This window comes from Mchenga conophoros, linkage group LG1, assembly GCF_057382185.1.
Source record: "Mchenga conophoros isolate Kocher_MC1m ecotype Shallow Benthic linkage group LG1, M_conophoros_male_GT1.1, whole genome shotgun sequence".
NCBI lineage: Eukaryota > Metazoa > Chordata > Actinopteri > Cichliformes > Cichlidae > Mchenga > Mchenga conophoros.
This window is the reverse complement of record NC_140526.1, coordinates 27,649,047-27,668,672: the sequence shown is the minus strand read 5'-3', so window position 1 is coordinate 27,668,672 and position 19,626 is coordinate 27,649,047. Positions and strand designations below refer to the sequence as shown.

The following is a 19,626-nucleotide window of genomic DNA, read 5'->3' as shown; positions in this document are numbered from 1 at the left end:
AAGACCACTGATGTATTGAAAGGATGCTACAAAGAGAGGATCCTGCACGGATGGGAAGAGTAATTACTGTCCGGTTGCAGGGTTCTTACATTAATCCAAAACAAAAGATTAAATTAAACTCAACTGTTATAGCAGTGCAAGATAATCAGAGGCAGGGAGGAACAATAGCGCTCGATTCACTTCATACAGCAGAACATTGTCTTAATTTAATTTATTGGGTGTTTATTTAATACTTATTATGTAGGACACAACAATAAGTGAGGACTAATTCAATTGCATAAAAAGACATCCTTAGGCCACTTTTCTTGTGTGTGAACACTATTTTAAGCTCCATTTATGGTGTTCAAATTAAACATCTCAGAGTTGCTGGAAGCTTCTCGTGTTAATGGAATCCCACATAGCGGATTGTGTGGGGAAGAGAGCAATCTGTATTCCCTGAATGTGTCTGGGCGAAAATCAATAAATGCAAGCACAGCTCCTCGCTTGTGATGGCTGTCCCTGTCTTTGCATGCTGGACTAATAGAAAAATAATAATTAAATTTAAATCACCAGATTAATTTGTTTTCCATCAGTCTCAGGAGAGATCCTTTTTTTTTTTCCTGTTTCTTTAGTGGCTCATTATACTTTCTAATCAAGAAAAAAAAAAAAAAGTCCCTCTTTTAGACAGACATGCTGTCTCCCTTCCCCCTTCTCTTCCCTGTGGTGTGCTTTCTCGCATTGCAGTCATTGTGCTGGCACTTATTATGTTACAAATGACCGAGGTACGGCAGGCATTCTCAGTGTGCATGCAAAGAGGGCCCACCCTTCTATGCTACTAGCGCCTTCTCCTAATGACGATGCTCAGAGTGCCCCCCCACTCACCCACCCACCAGCACACACGCCACCCCACCCCCCAGCCCACCATTCCCGCCCCCATGTGCTCTCTTTAATGAAGATTCTCCAATGCAATTAAAAATCCTTGCTTCTTGCTGCTACTGTATGACAAACACAGCCACTGTCATTCCTCATGGCCTGTCATTCCTGCTACAGGAGGCGGAGGAGATGGAGAAATACACCAGGGTGCCAGTGGCTAGAGAGACAGATAGAGAGGATTTTGAGAGTGTGTTTGTGTGTGTGTTTGAAGAAGAGCCCCCCCCCCCCAATCTCAACAGGTAATGGAAAGGGGCAGAGAGAAAAAAAATCAATGACCAAAGAACATGGAGAGCACGCTTATGAAATGGCTTTAACTGCACACCACAAGCTGAATAAGGGGTTCTGTGTCCATCCTCCAAAAACTCGAGTGAATGCCGTATCGGATCTTCCACCTGAACACCACCTCACCTTTCTTTTTTCTCTCTTTTAATATTACACCTAAAAATGACTGACTTCTGAGTAACATCTTTGCAATTCTTGCAATAGCATCAAAAACACTGGGGTGACACTTTTAGACGCTGTGACATAAGAACAGAGAGGAGAAAGACGGAGGGGGTGGGGGAGAGAGGAAGAAAGGGAGAGAGAAAGAGAGAGAGAGCGAGAGAGGAATCAGGATACATTTATGGTCATTTATAATGTTTATGAAGCATTAATATGAATGTGCCCGTAAACCAATACTCCATCACTCTGCTAACAATGAGTTCATTGTTTGTGTGTGATTTATGAGGTGTCTATAAACTAACAGTGAACAGTTTGTTAATCCACTATAATACCTGTTAAAATGGATACAACCAGTGGTGATGTGACACGCAGCAAGAGAGACAGACCCGCGCACACACATACACACACCAGTCAGCTCTGCTGTGACCCATCCTCATCCTCATCAGGGTGGGGCACATAAGAACAGTTGCCCACTCCATCTGCAAAAAAAAACTCCCCACCACCACCTCTCCACCCCACCCCCTTGTTGTTTTCCAGTTGAATGAAATAATCTTCCCCCGTCTGGAAACCCAGTCTGGGTCAGAGGGCCTACGTTCAGCCTGTTGCTTATTGTGTGTTTAGAAGAGGATGTAAAGCATACAATTAGGCACAGATGGCTGTCTTTGCCAGGCAATGTATTGATCCAAACCCGATGAAGGGCTGCCCCGTTTTCTGGTTTTGTTTCACAAATGCCTCCCCTAAGTTGGAGCCTTTATGTAACTGGCTTGTATTTGCTTGATCATGTAACATCTTGTGGGGGCTTAAAGAGAGACAAACAGATAGATCATGTGTAACTATGTTGAATACTGCCTAATCAAGAAAAAACACCCTTTATCATTAGGTTTGGCGATATTCTAAAAGTGCCTACAACTTTAATCATCTTTCACCTTTCAAAATAAATCCACAAATAAGACAAAATGAGAGGATTTAGGCAACTTTTCTTTAAAAAAAAAATCATAAAATTTAAGCTATAATCCAAGTTATAGTAATTAATTAAAATGGTTAAGAATGTATAAAAGTTATTTTATTTAAATTTTTTTAAAGGTTTGTTTATTTCTTACACCATCAGCGGATAAGGCGCTAACAACATCATAAATAAAGTTCCCGCTACATCCCTGTCATGCCGTGGACCTAATGACAATGTCGCATTTAAAGTAATAACGGTCAATTACTGTATCCTTCCTTTACTACGGCCGCTGCACAAATAATAAGTTTTCTTTGTGTGGCAGTAGTGAGCTGACGTCAGGTCGGTTCCTTGAAGTGGAGCTGAATAAACCTTGAGAAGAGTCTCCTTCAATCTGCTGTTAGTAACTAACACACACACTCACACACCGAGACTCAATTACTGCCCAATTCCCTTCTTTATCATTCGTCCCCGACCTCTTTCATAACCAAAACCGACCAAGGAAAAAAAGAGGCGAGAAGAAGACCGAGCCGAAGTGTTAGTTGAACTAAAAAACCACGCTGGAAATAAGTAAAGTGTCGAAACTAAAAAAAGGTAAGTGTTTTATTTTCACTGACGCTGTTTTCGCCCCGTCACAGAACAGGCGATGAGCTGCGTACGGAGAGAGCTCGCTTGGCTTCGTTTCTAGTTTCTTGGCTTTTTTCAGCTCGTGTAAACTGCTTTATACATACTTTCCTGTTTTCTCGTTGCGGTGTAATTCATTCAGTCCGTGTGTCCCGTAGTCGTTAGCGATACGTTTGGTTAAAGTTTTTTCTCCTTTTTAAGAAAAAAACGAAGTGTTTTTTTCCTCCTCTCCTTCTTCGGAGTGTTGACCTGATAGTGGAAATCGTCTTTTGTGTCCCTCTTTTCCCTTTTCTCTCTCGCACCGTTCACTCCGGCGGTCGCAATTTGATAGCGAAATTAAACTTTTTCGAAAGCTTCGTGGTTTTGTTTGTGTTGTTCTTTTTTTCTTTTAATTTATCAACCGTGAAAATGTACAGTTGTTGGCTGTTTTGGCTGCCTATTCAGTGTAGTGGATGTTGTAACCTAAAGGGGGGGGGCAACTACGAGGCACTGGACTGCCGTTGGTCCTCGCTAGTCCGTCCGTTAAAAAGCCATCCAGTTTAACAGTCCCCCGACGCGAAAATAAAACAATTAGGCGACAAATACATAAATATCCCCCTTCAGTTTGGATTAACTTGTACGTATAATATTAATTTCTCTTTGTACAGCGGTTCAGAGTTTGAGCTTTTTTTCCCTGTCGTGTCGCTAGTCGTATTGCTGGCCAGCCTGCTGGGGAGCTGTTATCGCGGTCGCTTCCTCAAACCGAGAGGCGTGCAGGCAAGCTAGCAGCCGCTTGGCCGAGTTGTTGAAATTTATCCCTTTGTGTATATTACAATATCCTCCATTTTTTCTGCCCCTTCCAAAACAACAAGCCTCTCGCCATCTTGGTTATTTTAAATTCGTCCACCGCCCCCCCCACACCAAAGCACCCCCACCCCCACCCCTCTCTCTCTCTCACACACACACATACAAACATCCAGGCTACTTTAAAAGGAAATGGACGTTTTTTTCCTCAAGTTTTACCAAAGTTTTAGACTTGGTAGAGGGGGAAAAAACGAGACGGGGGATCGCGTCCCGTGTGTGTTCTTTTATTTTCCTTTTTGAAAGGAAATTAAGGTGGCTGATAGAGTCGCAGACGATCATTTTAAGGCAGTTTTACTTCGATGTTTGGTGCTTTAAAAAAGCAAATACAAAGTGACGTGTGGTTACATGTCAGGATTCTCTTGTTTTGAGACGTAAGTGGAGAGGCTGGTGTTTTGAGACAGGCGTCGATAAACAGGCGCATTTGTGATGTTTTAAGATAATACTGTTGATAAATGTGAGATCGGCGTTTACTCGGTGCTGCCCAATGTTTGTCTTTGCAGCTAAACATGAATGAATGAATGAAGGAAGGAGGGGGGAAGGAAGAAAGAAAGGAAGGAAGGAATGATATAAGGGCAAATTACTTGGAATGATATTAAGGGAAGATTATTTTTAAAAAATATAATTTTCATTGGATTTTAATTGGATTTCAGTATAAAAAAGTGATTAGGTATGATTAGACTCACAAAAGTTATATAAATAGTATTATGTTAAAAAAAAAACAGGTCCTTCCTTCTTCCTTCAGCTGTTGTGGTTTAGCTGAATAGATCTGTGAGCGATAAGTTTGCTAGATTGACAGGTTTAAGACGTGCACACTGGCACACATGCACCTCTAGCCTTCCTTTGGATTATCTCTTAGCTGAGCCATGATACTTGCTTGCAACAGTTTAGACTGAAGACTTTTAGCAGACTGGAAAATGGTGACCTTATTTATTTTGTGTCATCCATCTCACACAAAAAATGTGTCCCTGCCCCTTACAGTTACAACTTGATCTCACTTTTCTTCCCCATGTCCTGTAAAGCAGTTTGAGAAAAAGGAGGGTGTTTAGGGTTGGAGGGTGTAGTGGAAGGAGGGGGACAAAGAAAACAAACTGAACAAATGCTTTGAAATGGAAAATCAGATCATTTCACCTCCCACCTCTTTTGTTTGCCCGTTTATTGCTGCAAAAGCTGGAGTGCAGAGGAGCAGATGTTTAGCCAAACATGAAGGCGCGGTGCCTCTGTCCTTATGGGGATGGCTCTCCCTCCTCTCACTGCTGATGCATCGACATGACAGCTGCTTGATTTCATGGAGCTGCTAAGAAGCCATTAGTGGTATCAGTGAATTGAAACGGAACAGTGTCTCCCAGTTTTCTATCACAACTCTCTTTTGTTGGCATCTTTTTTTTTGGTGCGGATTTGTTTGAATATATGTGTGAGTGTTTGTGCTCCCGTGTACGTATGCGCGTGTGTGTGTGTGCGCGCAAATGCTGCAGCTGAACATACAAACCGACAAGAAGTGGTAATATATTTGTGCAGCGTGTTTTCTCATAATTTGAGAGAGACTGAGCAAGAGCAAAAGTGAAAAAAGGGGAACAAATCTGTCAGAGTTTGTTTGCCATGTTGGTTTGAAATGAAAGCACACTGTGCTACCTCAAGCACACTCAAATCAGAGATGTCTCTCCTTGCCAGGCCAAGGGGAAGAAAAAAAAAGTCAACTCGCGGCTGGAGTTTTATTCTTTCTCTGCTTCTCCCTCTCAAATTGGAACTGTTGTTTTTGAAGAGATAAAGGAGGACTTCTGCTTGACTTGAACATTCAGGAATTAAGGATAGACATAGTTAAGCCCTATTTGCATGTCTACCAAAGTCACAGCAAACGGTTGCTATTGACTAAGCTGATTAGGTGAAATTAGGTTCACGAGCTCTATGTCTGGGGGTGCTGAATCTGACAGAACTTGGACAGCTTTTGAGAAGACAATCCCATGTGCACACAAGGCTGAATTCTCTATAATCCCTTGCTATTGAATATGGGGGCTATCTATTTTTTTTTCTCTTTTTTGAAGGAAACCCATCCTTGTGTTCTTTTACAGATGAAATGAAGTGCGATTTATTAGGTGTGCATGATAGGAATGATCAAGTCATTGGTATGAGGCAGCTCTTGCTTAAAACTTTAATATGAGATAAAAAAAAATACGTCCACTCTATTAGGGATGCTTCCATATATCGGCTGAACACTGAGCCAATCACAGCCTCGTTGACAGATATGAGCCTATCAGCAAATGAGATGACATTTACCAATGGCAGTGGCTGGTCTTTATCTGTTGGGTCACATCAGTGTCATGCTGGTTAATTGGACAAACAGTTCAGCAAGAGGGAGAAATAAAAACAAAATAACAACAAACGCGCACGCATAAACCAGGGTTTTCCTCGGTTACAGACTGTCATTTAAGTCTGACTGGTGTGAATACAGTAAAGGCAAAGGAACAAAAATCAAACACGACTATGAGATATGTTGATAATTTAAATGGTGCCTTATTACAACGGGCAATAATATAAATGGGTTATTATTCATATCATGTATGCTTTTAGATTTTAGTTTAACGGCTTTCCTCCTAAATATGCTGAGCACTAACCTGTTTTGAATGAGAAAAGCTAACACACTATTTTGTTTGTGTTCCTAAAAACTTCTGTGATGAGTGAGTAGAGCTTAGATCTTGTTGTTTAACATGCATTTTGTGTGATTAGAGTAGAATTAACTTTATCACCATGGTGGGAAGCACTGGGACAAAGCGAATGAAATGCAGTGATAATTCAACCCGATGTGCAAAAACATAGTGTTATGTGCAGAATGTACAAGTGTATAAAATGAAAGTCTTACAACATGGGTGATGTTATAACTTACAGCATGTACAGTTTCTTAGTGTGTATATCAGGAGTGTATCGTGCAGCTTATGTCAGCTTAGGTTCACACCTTGTATATTTGAATATGCCTCCACATTCGTCCCATGCGACCACATGTGATCAGGTCTCACTTTAACACTGAACACGTACAGGGACTGAAATGTGTTGCCGTCTCTAATGTACTTCCCTTGAATAATGTGCTGGAATTAATAGAATAAGAAATGCTATACAGTCTAGCTCGATGATGTCTCTAATCTTCCGCTTTCCGACTGGCTGATTGACTCTTTGGCCCAATTGGAAATCAAAGCGTTTTCAATCTAAGAGAATCTATTTTGCCTGATATTGTTGGCGCCTGCTGTTGCACATTTTAATTGGCGCCCAAATGAATACCTGCTTCTGCTTACACCGAGGACATCAGTTAAATAGCTGGTCCTTCAGTGTGACCCAAGGTGCTCTTTTCCTGTGTGGCTCAGACCTTTACTTAGAGCAGTGCACTTCGTATTGGATCACTACAACATCTAGTAATGCCAGGTGTGAATAGGGTTTTAGTTGCAGATTTTGATTTTAACCTCAAATTCTTTTTCCTTGATGTCACTATCATTGGTGATTAACAAAGTAAATCCTTTAATGCAAAATATGAAAAGTGTCCCTGTCCCCTTGGCTGATTGTGCCATCCCAGAGCCTCGTTCACATATGAAGTATTTTGCTCTTTGCACGTTGTAAATGATGGTTGGTTGTAGGTGATGGCTGGGGGCTGGAGCCTTTCCCAGATGTCATAGACTGAAAGGCAGGGTACACCTTGGACAGGTCGGCGGTCTGTTGCAGGTCTAACACAGAATTTACCTCCCCGTTATATGTCAGTCAGCTGTTTCACTTGCAGTCGCTTGTAATGCTCGCCTCAAACTTGAGATAAGTTTAACTCAGGGCCCGCCCACTTTGCATCGCTAACGGTCTCTGAATTTCATTGACATTTCATGTTGCCACATCTCTGCCAGTCTCTTCCTGTTTGTACAGCCCTTTAGAAAAGTGGCGTTATGCTTCAAATCAAGACTTAAAATGAATCAAGCAGTGTTTTTTAGGGGTAATGCAGATCCTGACGATAAAAGAAAAAAGAAAAAAAGGGTTATTTGAAATTCTTGCGACTATTTCAATATTGTGCATTCGGTTACTGCGTCTCCCCTCACTGATTACATGATTTTACTCTGGGCTCATGCTTTGTAGTTTCTGTGTGACAAGATATGACAAAGTGGCTGATTTATGCATTCTTTAACCACAACAGCAGGAGGCTGAACTGATAATGAAAGACAAAAATAAACTTTCACATTACCATACACATGTATATTACTGAAATATTTACTAAGCTCTGTCTGAAGTGCTTCAGTCAGCCTAAATGTTTCAATGCATTGATGTCAGTAAGTTATATTTAGTCAGAGATTAATAAGATCTGCAAACAATCTATCGATAATAATGGCCATCTGGGAGCCCTGTCAAATCTCTGCATGTTAGCGCTGACACAGAGCTGTGAAATTTAAAGAGGAAGTAGAGATCTGCTCTGTGTTAACCAGATCCTTCAAGAACTAATGCAAGACACACTCCCAGTCGTCGGTCAGTCTTTTACTCGTGAATGTGCATGCACAAGCAAAAAAATAAAATAATGACAAATGAAATAATGCACCAAGAAACTGAGGACTTTAACAGATGTTTTTGAAGTAGACATTAATCCTGGAAAGACTAATGGTTCTTTGAGAAGAAGCAGCATTTTAGCAAAAGCCTTAAAAGCTTCCATGCATTAGATTAACAATGCGTCATATTGTTACAGATCAAATTGAAGCTTCTCTGTCCTCGTCTCGGTCTAGTGCTGTGAGCCGTGTGTTAGAGGCCCATGCAGGCAGATCACTTATTGATACGTGTCCACATGGCCTCGCAGGTTAATGTCCTCTCAGCTGGGAAGTTGGTGAGCTCTCAGTTGATCTACCTAACCTTATGTTACCTTGCTATTTTGGTAACACTGCCTGTTCTCTGAACGTCCCGATAGTCATCAGGATCCACAAATAATTGTCTAAAGTGCATGCTTGGTGACAGCAGCTTTTAAAGTGAGCCTCTTCTAATATTGTGCCTGTCCTTTTGCTGAGTTATCTGCATCCATCTGTACAGTGAGAAATGCAGCTACGTTAAAAAAAAAACAGACTAATGAGATTGGGCATATGCCTTTCTGTTGTAGAAGCAAGTAAACAATCTCAACTCTTAATTAAGACTAAACAAATCAACACCCATTTTATTTTTTCTACATTTCTGTGTGGATTACATATGGTGGATTAATTACCGAACAATAAGCAGTGTAAAGTGCAAGTGGGTCACCCGGCGTTGACTTTCAGGAGACAGAAGACAGAGCGGCCAAATTTGGGAGGGAAAGGCGATAAGCTGCTTCTTTGCCGTTCGTCCCCTGGGCCTCTATTTATCATTCAATGTGAGAATTTCCTTGATGAAAGTCAAGGTTGTTTGTGCATGCTCTGTCTCGTTGGGATGCCTGTTTTTCCACCAGCAAGGTGAAAAGGTTGATTTTCCCCCTCCAAAGAGATGCCTTGTTTGGGAAGTCCAGGCTAGTTTCTTTTAATGAAGTCTCTAAAGGTCCTGATGATTTTTCCACTTCATGGCTGTTTTTGTTTTATACATTAGTGAGGATGCGAAAAATACAGATGTACTTTGTGTGTATCTCCGTGCCACACAGCGGCGAGCATGCAAGTCCTCATAATTGTGTGTCTGTGCTGCATGTGCTAAAGACGTAGCAAAGAAGGTTATCACTTTATGTGAGCTGAAAGCATCCATTTAAGGTGGCCTTTATAAAAAGCAAGAGTGGCAAGAAAGATGGCAGCATAATGAAAGCATTTATTTTCTTGAAAAGAAATCACATCAGTGTTTCTTGGCTTTGTGAAATAGATACATTCAGAGTCTCTTAACATTAGCTGAAGGAGGCTGGATTGGATTTTTCTGTCATTTTTCTCCCACCTTGTCCTCCCTGTCTCGCTTACCAACATTTTCTTGCGCAGGGACTTGATTATGGAATTGGCATTGAGGTCTGGAAAACCTGCTATTTAGTCTGATGTTTTCCACACCTTGACATCTGCAGCAGGGGGCCTATACTTACACATTTCTCTTGCATTCTCCCATGCTGGCTGTGCTTGGATGGGGAAGGATACTGGGAATGGGAAAAGAAATGGGAAGAATGTTTCGGATGTCGGAATTGGTTTCTCTATTGGTGTGCCTCCTGGGTCAGTGGGGTTTTTGATGATACTATAGAATAGCTTGTTGCAGGCAGGGGAGCTGTGAGCTTCGGTGGGTGTTAAGGCGCACGTACACAGGCACACGCACACACACTTGCTGTCACAACACAGGCATTTATGTATAGGGACAGCACACATATACACTAACGTGTACACAAAAATGCATGAGATTGCGCCTCGACAGCCCCCCATTTATTGATCTTCTTCAGCATTTAAAATCTGGTCACTGCTGCCACAAAGGCTTTTTATTTTAGCTGCGCTGGCAAAGCGTGCTTGAAGCTAAGCCAGAATTTAAAATATTTAACTCCTACACAAACGCCATGAGAAATGACAAGGAGAGAGGAAAAACAAATAGAAAAGCAGTTTGGAGCTGTGCAGTAGCTATATGTGCATTTGTTGAGAACCGTGTTTTATGTAAAACACGCTGATAGGATCACCTCGCACTGAGTCGGCTGTGTAAGCGCTATAGTTTGGAGTAAAAATGTGCGCATACAGCACCTTTTCCTTCATAAAGTTTTTATGAATTGAGGGGGCTATCCTGTGTTTTTCTTCAGAAAACAAAATTGTGGAGAAGAAATGATCATCGACTCTAAATGTAACTTAACTCAGAACTGAACTGCAAGGCCTTACAGTGTTTGTAGTGCAAGCTGAAAATGCTGGCAGTCATTGGATTAGTCATTACTGGACCTGGAACAAGCGGCTGTTTTTAGCATTTTAAGGTTAAAAAGGGATACTCGTGAGCAGAGAGGCAACTCACCAATGGCTAATCTGCAAAAGCCCTTTAGCATGCATTCTTATAGCCCTGTTCTTTTCTTAAGGACAGCGTGTTTCTCTTTCTCTCGTCTCACTGCACACGACACCAGGTATTAAAGGCAATAATTTCCCCCTTTTCTTCTTCTTAGGAAATTGTGAGTGTTCAGTTAGTCCCAGGTGGCATAGAGGAAATGATCTGACTAGCTGCGTTCACACTACATTTTGAAATAATTTGTCTTGAAAAGGTCAAAGCACATGTCAGTGATTTCGAAATGCTCTTACATTGTACTGAAAATCTATGTTGCATTAACATTACAAATCACAAAGGTTTCCTCATCCGGTTTAACCTGCTGCTGCTGTTTTTTTGGTTTGTTTTTTCCTTTCTTGTCCAGCTACGAAAGCCTAGCCCTGCTCAGTCTGTGGCATTGTCCCGCTTTCTTTTTCTCTGTGTCTCTGTCTGTCCTTCCCTCTCTCTGTCTCTCTCCCGCTCTTTGCTTGTGCGCTCTCTTTCTGAACGATGACACTGAGAGACAGCTGTAACGTGAGACGCCTCTCGATCCTGGCAGGGGCTTCGAAAAGCTGAGGCAGAAGGGAGGGAGAGGGCCTTTATCTGAGACTGGGGGCGCTGACCTCCCTCATTCCCCTTCTTTTTCTCTCCTCCTTTTCTCTCCCCGTCTCTGCGTCTGCTGGCATACTCCATCCTCCCCCCACCAACAGAAGCCGAGACTGCACTAAAAAAAAAGCGTAATGAGAAAACATTTTCTGCCCATAGCAAAAAAAAAAAAAACCTGATGAATGAAATGATGTGTGTTGTTCCTGTTTACACCATTTAAAGCTGTGTGTTGCTTTTTAAATTGCTAGCATCCCTCCATCTTTAGTCCACACTGGATGAAACTTAAATTGTGTTGTCAAGTGTTTACAGAATGTATGGAGTAATATTTGAGTGACTTATGTTTGTGATCTGTGTGTGGACTCGTTTTGTGCATGTGTTTGTGTGTGTGTGTGCACGTGTGTGCGTGTGCGTAGATGGAAACATCCACACATCCCCTGGACTCTAGGCTATGGCTGCTAAATCCTCTGTGAGAGCTCCCGTGTGTAATCCAAACATTTAGAGCTAATTTAAGCATGCAGGCAGGAGCAGCATCCTTTAGGAAACAACAGCTCTCTCTCTTTCTCTCTTCATCCACCACTGTGTGTGTGTGTGTGTGTGTGTGTGTGCTGCGCAGGTGTTTGTGTGCGAGTGTCTTGTTGTCGCTGGAGGGAAATGAAAGCACTCAATCACTCACCTGTCAGAGTACTTCAAAATCTGTCCATAACACACAAGTACACACAACCACACACAGCCACACATGCATGCATGGACAAACATGAACACACATGTGCATACACACTTACCCCTGAGGGTTTGACAGCACTGGCCCTTTATTGACTCCCTTGATCAAGGAGACAGCAGATCCATTTAATAGAAGCTACACGCACACACACACGAGCGCACGCACACACACATAGGCACGGAAATCAAAGTGGATTCACATCTGCTCTCCACACAGCTCCACTGTATCTTCCTCTGGTAGTCATTTAAAACTGTGGCTTTATCGGCTGTTGAATTAAATTTTAAAAGCCACTACTAATAGATGTCATAATGTTTTTCCATTGCCGGTTTCTCTTGTCATAGTTGCATTGCCGTTGCAGAAAAACAGCTCTGATTTGCCTCTTTGCAGCATCTTGTGTTACAGCATGGAGTGCGAATGCAAGCCCAGTCAGGGTTATAGGCATGTTCTGTTGGCCCTGGCCCCTGTACTCCCCCAGTTGGCCATGTTTTGTGCTGAGTGTTTTGGAAGGCCAGTTAGCCAAGAGGGTGCTGGGAGGAGATGTGACAGCTGTGTTGGTCACGGCTACTCTGACCTTCACACGTCATCCTGATGGATCATCAAGGCTGTGGCGATACGCTAAACCTGTTGTGTAGGCCTGCGCTACCATGAGCATGCACCAGCATTCAGCTGCTTGCATTTTTGGTATCAAAGTGCAACTGAAGTCAGTACTCAGTAATGACAGATCCTGCAAAGAAAAGCAGGAAATGGAGGTGTACTGCTTAATGCAGCGAAGAGAAAAGTTATCATGGCAACACAAAAACATGCGCGCATACATGGCACTAAAAGGGCGAAGCATACAATCAAGACTGGAATTACACACGCACACACATATATATATATATATATATATATATATATATATATATATATATTCTAGCTCACACAAATGGATTGCACTAATGTTCAGAGCTTTTCATTGGTCTCAAAGGGCTTTACTCCAGTGTGTGGTGTAACCCGTTCCCTCGAGATGGCACTTGCTCCATCAAGTCAAGGAAGAAACCATTTAGGGGAATGATAAACACACACGTATATTCACACATACACGCAGCACTGGGAGGCTGGAGGGATTTGAATTGCACTTAGGCAAACGTTTCTCACATAAGTTCTTTATTCCTCGTCTCGTTCCCATCTTTCCCCTGAACGTACACTTGCTCACATACAAAAGTACTTGCGCAGAGATTCCATTTTGTCAGCTTTCAGCCCCAGATCATGTAACGATAAAAGATGCTGCCCTGCAGTTAAACACTGCCAGTAAATCACAGGGCAAAGAAAGCTGGGAGAAGCACTTATTTTTAAGCAGCATGAGAGACCATACTGAGGGAGGGAGGGGGGGCAGATAGGGTAAGACAGAGAGAGAGAGAGGGAGAGAGGAAGAGAGAGCTTCTTTGTGCACTGTGTACTGGCATTGTGTGTGATGAAGAGATGAATCACTGCTATTTAGGGATTGGTTTCCTGCAACTGATTGTGTGACGACTCGGTGGCGGACAGACTGTCAAGACTTGCCTGTTTTGTTCTGGGGGCTTCAGGAAAATGTCTGCGGCCAAGTCTCACTAACTCACTCCCACAGGGCCCGGTGTGCCAGAGATCAGCAGAGACAACAGAGACAAACACCTCGCCAGTGTCGCTCGTCTAACAATGCATCAAATATTAAAAAGCAGGGGATTTTAGGCCAATCTCAATATGTATATTTTCAGAGTACACTTGTTTTCCGTGCTCAAATACCAGCAGCTTGTTCATAAATGAAGGCTCACGTGACTTTTTCTTTCTTTCTTTCTTTCTTTCTTTCTTTCTTTCTTTCTTTCTTTCTTTCTTTCTTTCTTTCTTTCTTTCTTTCTTTCTTTCTTTCTTTTGACCCCTCTATTTAACCCTGTGTGGATGCCTGAGAGCGGTTGTATGAATCTTAAAGTAAAGTCAACATCTGTTTGGCTGAGGCAACAGGGGTAGATTAGAGTAACCAAACAAGACAATTCAGGGAGACATCATAGCAGTTAGGTTGTACGCTGTCCATGTGCAAGCATGCCTGGAGTTTAAATGCTGGTAATTATTACTTTGGAGATAGTTCTTTGTGTGTGTATGTGTGTTTGGTTTTATTTGCCTTCACATTAATTAAATGGAAATGACTAAGCAATCATGGCTATTATTAAATTGACATTCGGATTGTTACTCAAAAAGTAATAAATTCACCGGCATAACTTAGGGCACCGATTTTGTTGGATCACTTGTATATATAGACATTCAAATATCTCGGTGTTACTCAGAAAGCACGGCTATGTGAATTCTGTCACACTAAATTAATGCTGAGGTGAACCTTTTTGCATTCGTGATGATTTGTATTTGTTCAACTGTAAATAGCGCTTTGAAGTTTTCACATCATGTTTCACTCAAACTTGTAGTTGATTAATGTTTTGCTTGGCATTGACTTTGGCTTCAACTGTTTTGTACTTTTTCTGCCTTCTTTCTTTTTGTCTTTCTGTTGTAGTAAAATCCATCTAAAGGGCTTGGGCAAGCAGTTTTATTTATGTCATATTGGACTTTATGAAGATTTTAATATATATTTATTACACCCTTTCAATATTTTATATGCCAAATTAACTATTAGCTAATTGAAAAAGATGAATCCATAATTAATTAATTGTTTGCTGCAGACTTAATACAATGCCCTGACATAATTTACGAGGACATAGCAGTGGAACAAGGCTGCAGTCACAGGAAAAGAGTGTTTTGTAATGTTTGATGTAAAACTGGTAAGATCCTACCATAAAATGAGGTTAATAGACTAACAGCCTGATTCTCAGTGAGGCAAATGATGGCAGACAGCACTGGCTTTCTTATCCAGTGTAATTCACCTGCCTCGTGGCTGGCAAATCATTTTCTGTGGTGAAGTCCTGTGAGCAGAGATCCTTTAATCATCCACTAATAGGCCTTTATGAAAAAAGCTGAAGATGAATTCAGCCTACCTGGCTCTCTGTTATCATTATCACTGCGATGAGTTATCAAAGTATTTGTGTGTGCCTGTAGTTTGTGATGGTGTGTGTGTGTGTGTGTGTGTTTGTGTAAGAGAACAGATAATGAGGGGAACCATTACAGTTCGATCAGTTCGGTTATTACCAACACAGTCAGTCTAGGTGATTTCTGTTCAGTGATACATTGAGTTGTAATGACAGACATGCGTTGCACTGTGTACCACAGACTTTGGAAACAATTGACGGCATCTGGACAGACAAAATGACTTACTTACTTGTAACATACTCCCTTTCTTTTTACCATTTGAGCAAGTGACGTTAACAGAAAAGACGGGAACTTTGTAGGAAAAAGGATAGCTTTAACTATTATTGTAATATCTGACCACATCCGTGCCGCTGAGGCATCCACCAGACTTGATTCAGTTGCTGTTGACCAGATGGATGTGTTTACTGACAACAAAACCTTGTTAGATAGCTACCCACACATGCTGTAACACTGCTTGTGTGTTGCCGTGTCTGGAAATGTCTGCTTCCCTGAGTCTGTGTGCATGTGTACAGGGAGCCGTGACATTTGTAGGTACTGCATTCTGATCCCACCTAACCTTGCTGACACCAGTTATAACTCATAATCGAAAGCTGTCCTTCAGCTGTTCTTTTTATTCAACACGAGGTTATATCAGCGTAAATGAAAGTTGTAAAAACTGCACTGTAGTGTGATATACAAAGCAGGGTGTTGTCTGTTATGGTGAGCTGCTCAGATTAAGCCCGGTCTGTAAGTGCACAGGAGGGCCTTAGAGACAATGCATGAGAGATGGGCGTGAGAACGCTGGTAAGGCTTGGTTCTCTGCAAGAACTGTCTTGTGTTTAGGGAAAATATCCTCACACTTGAAGCTCCAATGTCTAGATTCAGTTCTAACAAACAGGTTTTGCAAGAACGGGCTCAGGGAGAAAGAGACTTTTTGTGGGTGTGAATATCTTTCTGTTTGTGTGTGTGTGTGTGTGTGTGTGTGTGTGTGTGTGTGTGTGTGTGTGTAGCCACAGCTGTGTTTCAGACGTCACTGTATTTTTTTCCTTTGATGTGTCTGGAAAACCACAAATACTAAGCTGTGTAACTGTAACTTTGAAGTGCAAGTAGTTTTTAGGGCCTCCGCCAGCTTTCAGGTCGTGAAATGAAAGAAGAAGAGAAAAAAGCTTCATAGTACTATATCAAAATTGCCCGTTTTGAGAATGCTGCTCTTCTTATGAGTCAGATTGTTGTATTCGGCCCGAACCACAGTGATCTCTTGTTTCTGCTTTTCCCCAGGTGTTACAGCAGTGATGTCAAAGAGCTGAAGACACCTGTAACAGTAAGTGCATCTCTAAAATCTCTCACACTGCCCAAAATGCATGTTACAAAATAGTTGATGCGTGACTTTTGAAAATATACATTGTCACACACTTCTGCTTTTACAGTGGTTTTTAAAAAATTATTTCTTTTTTTTTTATGGCGCAACAGAACAAACTTGCAGACTCCTCCAGTTTCAGGCCTAATTCGATTTTCATTCATTCAGCGAAAGAGGATGTTTTTTTTCTTCTCCCCCAATTAAATTTAACAAGAGCCCCTTGAAAAGCAGTTGTTATGATTACATTACAAATTCGGGGTTCATTCAGTGAATCAAGCAATTAATTAGATTTCTCCCATTCTAATCAGAATATTTGTATGAAACGTACGCGCCTAATAAACATCCTTTGAGTTTGCTATCTCTTCAGACCCAACACTGAATGTAAATGGGTGTTAACTGTGCCCGACAGTGCTTCTGGGTTAGGATCTTGGATTGGGTTTAGTTGTTTGTGTGTCTTTCTGCGTGTAGCATTAATCTTCTCCTTTTTGAGACCCTTTCTTTCTTCCTTCTCTGTTTTCTCCCTGTGTCTGTGTGTGAGAGCAAGCTGTACTCAGGGGCGCGGCTGCGTCCTCAAGGCTTCACTTCACACACACCAAGTGGTGTGCCAGTTTATTGTTCCACACACACAGACAATGACTTGCACTTTCTCTCCTGCCTGACTTGATGGCCTTGTGCCTGTGAGTGTGTCACCAGATCAAATTGGATCTTTTAAAAGAAGGTTTTTGCTGAATGCAGAGCTCAGTGAAATACTTGTTTCGCCCGTGACTGTCTTTTTAGCCTTGTGCGTTAGCAGACCCGATTCTATCAGGTCTAACCATTACTGCTTCATCTCTGGCTGTGAATGATACATTATATCCCCTGCAGGTTGGTGCGGGCTGCTTGTATCATTTGTGATAAGTATTGATGAGTCCTCTCTTGGGGAATCAATTTCTAGGGGTGGGTAGTGGTGGTGGGGTGTGTGTGTGTGTGTGTGTGTGTGTGTGGGGGGGGGGGGGGGTAGCCTTCTAGCTCAACCCCCACAGCTGGCTGCTCCTAACTGGTGTCTTGGCTGCCTGACTCTTCCTGCAGCCCCATAGAGAACAAGCACAGCAGAGCACAGGGGAAAGATGGAGCTCATCCAAACAGCTATGGTGTAATTAGCTGACATTTGTTGCTTGGAAGACAAGAGAAGGAAAAAGGAAAGAGCTGCTCAACTCAAACACCCAAAGGAATATGCAAATGTTGAGGGTGAGAGAAAATGAAAGAAAGACAGAGAAATGTGTCTAATGGCACAGAGATATAATTATATTACATTCACGTACGCATGTGGGTGTGTAATTGTGTGTGTTATGAACCCATTGAACTTTATGTGAGTATTTATGTCAGTGTTTTGCCACTGCAAGGCACGAACCACTGGTCTACGGAAAGGACTACAAAATATGTTAGGATAAGAATGAGGCTTTCTCTGCTAAGAGACGATACCCTCGTCTGCTGTGTAGCGCTGTTATTTTTTAGAGCATGTCTTAAAGTATTCAGCCACATCAGCTAGGCATCACACAAGTGAGATGCACAGTACCCGAGTGAAGCAGCCATCCACAAACGGGCTGATTCTCCGGTTCCAGGAAGGTTGTGCGTGTGCATGTGTGCGCTCGCATGTCTGTTTGTGTGCGCGTGTTTAAGCGAGAGTGCCGTACTGCATGTAAACTATCTGTACTTAAGCCAAGGTGCTGTGCGAAGGAGCAGCAATGCTTACGCAGCCCCATCTGCTTGATCCAAGCTTGAAATGCAATGCTTTTTAATGACAAAATACTGAGTGGCTGGGAGCTGTGTGTGTGTGTGTGTGTGTGTGTTATGTGAGTGTGAAATAGAGAGGAATAAAGGGAGAGGGAGAAGGAGAGAGAAAAACATCTCGAAGGTCAGGAGCAGCGGGCGGCCGTAGGGGAGAGACACGTGAGACAGAGATAGTCTTGCGTCAGCCCCACAGCAGTCCGTTCTTTATGTGTGTGTGTGTGTGTGTGTGTGTGTGTGTGTGTGTGTGTGTGTGTCCTGTGGGGCCAGCATTTCCATCCACATCCCACCGTGTGTTACAACAGAGTAGCATGCCAGTGTTTCTATTCTGAGTGTCTCTGAAAAGATAGATAGATAGATAGATAGATAGATAGATAGATAGATAGATAGATAGATAGATAGATAGAAGGACAAATTACTGCTTGGAATTACTTCGAAGCAGTCAGTCACTGAGCTATAGATAATTTTTTACATGACTCTTGTGGCAGTGGAAGGGGAAATTACACCTTCTAGCCTGAGGGGAAAGAATTTGTGTGTCTCGTTGCCTGTCACAAAACCTGAATAGGGTTTCATCAATCCTAGCAACTACTATCATTTTTCAGCTCTTATTCATGAGCCCTCTTTGTTTCTCACAGTGTCTTTTTTCCCAGTGCCCTTTAAACTGGTGCTCTGTTAGATTGGGGAAGTGTTAGAGATAACTCCTAAACATTTAGTACTTTGTACTTGCCTCGAAGCTAAGATTGTTAAAAAGCTACTGTGTGATTGTCCTCGGGATAGGGAGCAGAGTAGATTCAGCAGACACACTCTAGCATTACTTTGGGCTTAGCCATCCATGTCTTTGTGTCGCTTTCACTCAAACTCATGCTTTCTACACACACACATGCACATGAGGAAACACACTGGCTGTTCCCCTTCTGCCTCTCTTGGCCCGCATGATCTCGACAGGGCTCAGTCCTGTAGCCAGACTTTTGATTCACCCCCACTGCCAAACAGCCTCTGCTCTTCTTGTCCCCATGAAGGGCTGCAGCGTGGGGTGAGGCTGCTCTTTTACAGACACTTGTGCCATGAATCACTGCTTGCACCCAGGGAGCCTCAGTCCACTCAGGGGCTGCCTGCCCGGACCATAATGTGCGTGGTCATGAGGGGGCCATTTTGAATGGAGGCCAGACAAAACAGGAGCTAAAGAACCCAAGCTGTGAGCTTTCCTAGAGAGGGCAACAACAGGAGTGTGTGTGTATGTCTCTGTGTTGTATTTGTTGTAGTACGGGCTTGATGTTGGCTATACAATGCTGAGTTCTGGGTGTCATAATGCAACATAATTGTATACCAGTAATTTATGAAACATTAGGAGTAGACCTTTAAACCCCATGCATCACAAACCTTTTAGCCGCATACAAACGGGATTGCAATTTGAGCTCCTTGGACGCAGCTCTAATGCCTGTTTCACTGTTAGGTTTGAAAACAAGT

The 19,626-nt window shown here is 42.4% G+C and overlaps 1 protein-coding gene across 11 annotated transcripts in view; it reads left to right on the top strand.

Annotated features, from left to right (window-relative positions):
• Nucleotides 1–2,678: 2,678 nt before the first annotated feature.
• The window catches only part of LOC146583498 (bromodomain adjacent to zinc finger domain protein 2B-like), a 67,923-nt gene continuing 50,975 nt past the window's right edge, over nucleotides 2,679–19,626 (top strand). For 10 of the 11 annotated variants that reach the window (XM_085272477.1, XM_085272484.1, XM_085272458.1 and 7 more), the window contains exons 1-2: nucleotides 2,680–2,890; nucleotides 16,314–16,356. The gene's annotated coding sequence lies outside the window, so the exon portion shown is untranslated. Of the gene's footprint in view, nucleotides 2,891–16,313; nucleotides 16,357–19,626 lie in introns of all 11 variants that reach the window. The other variant, XM_085272454.1, reaches the window with a different exon arrangement.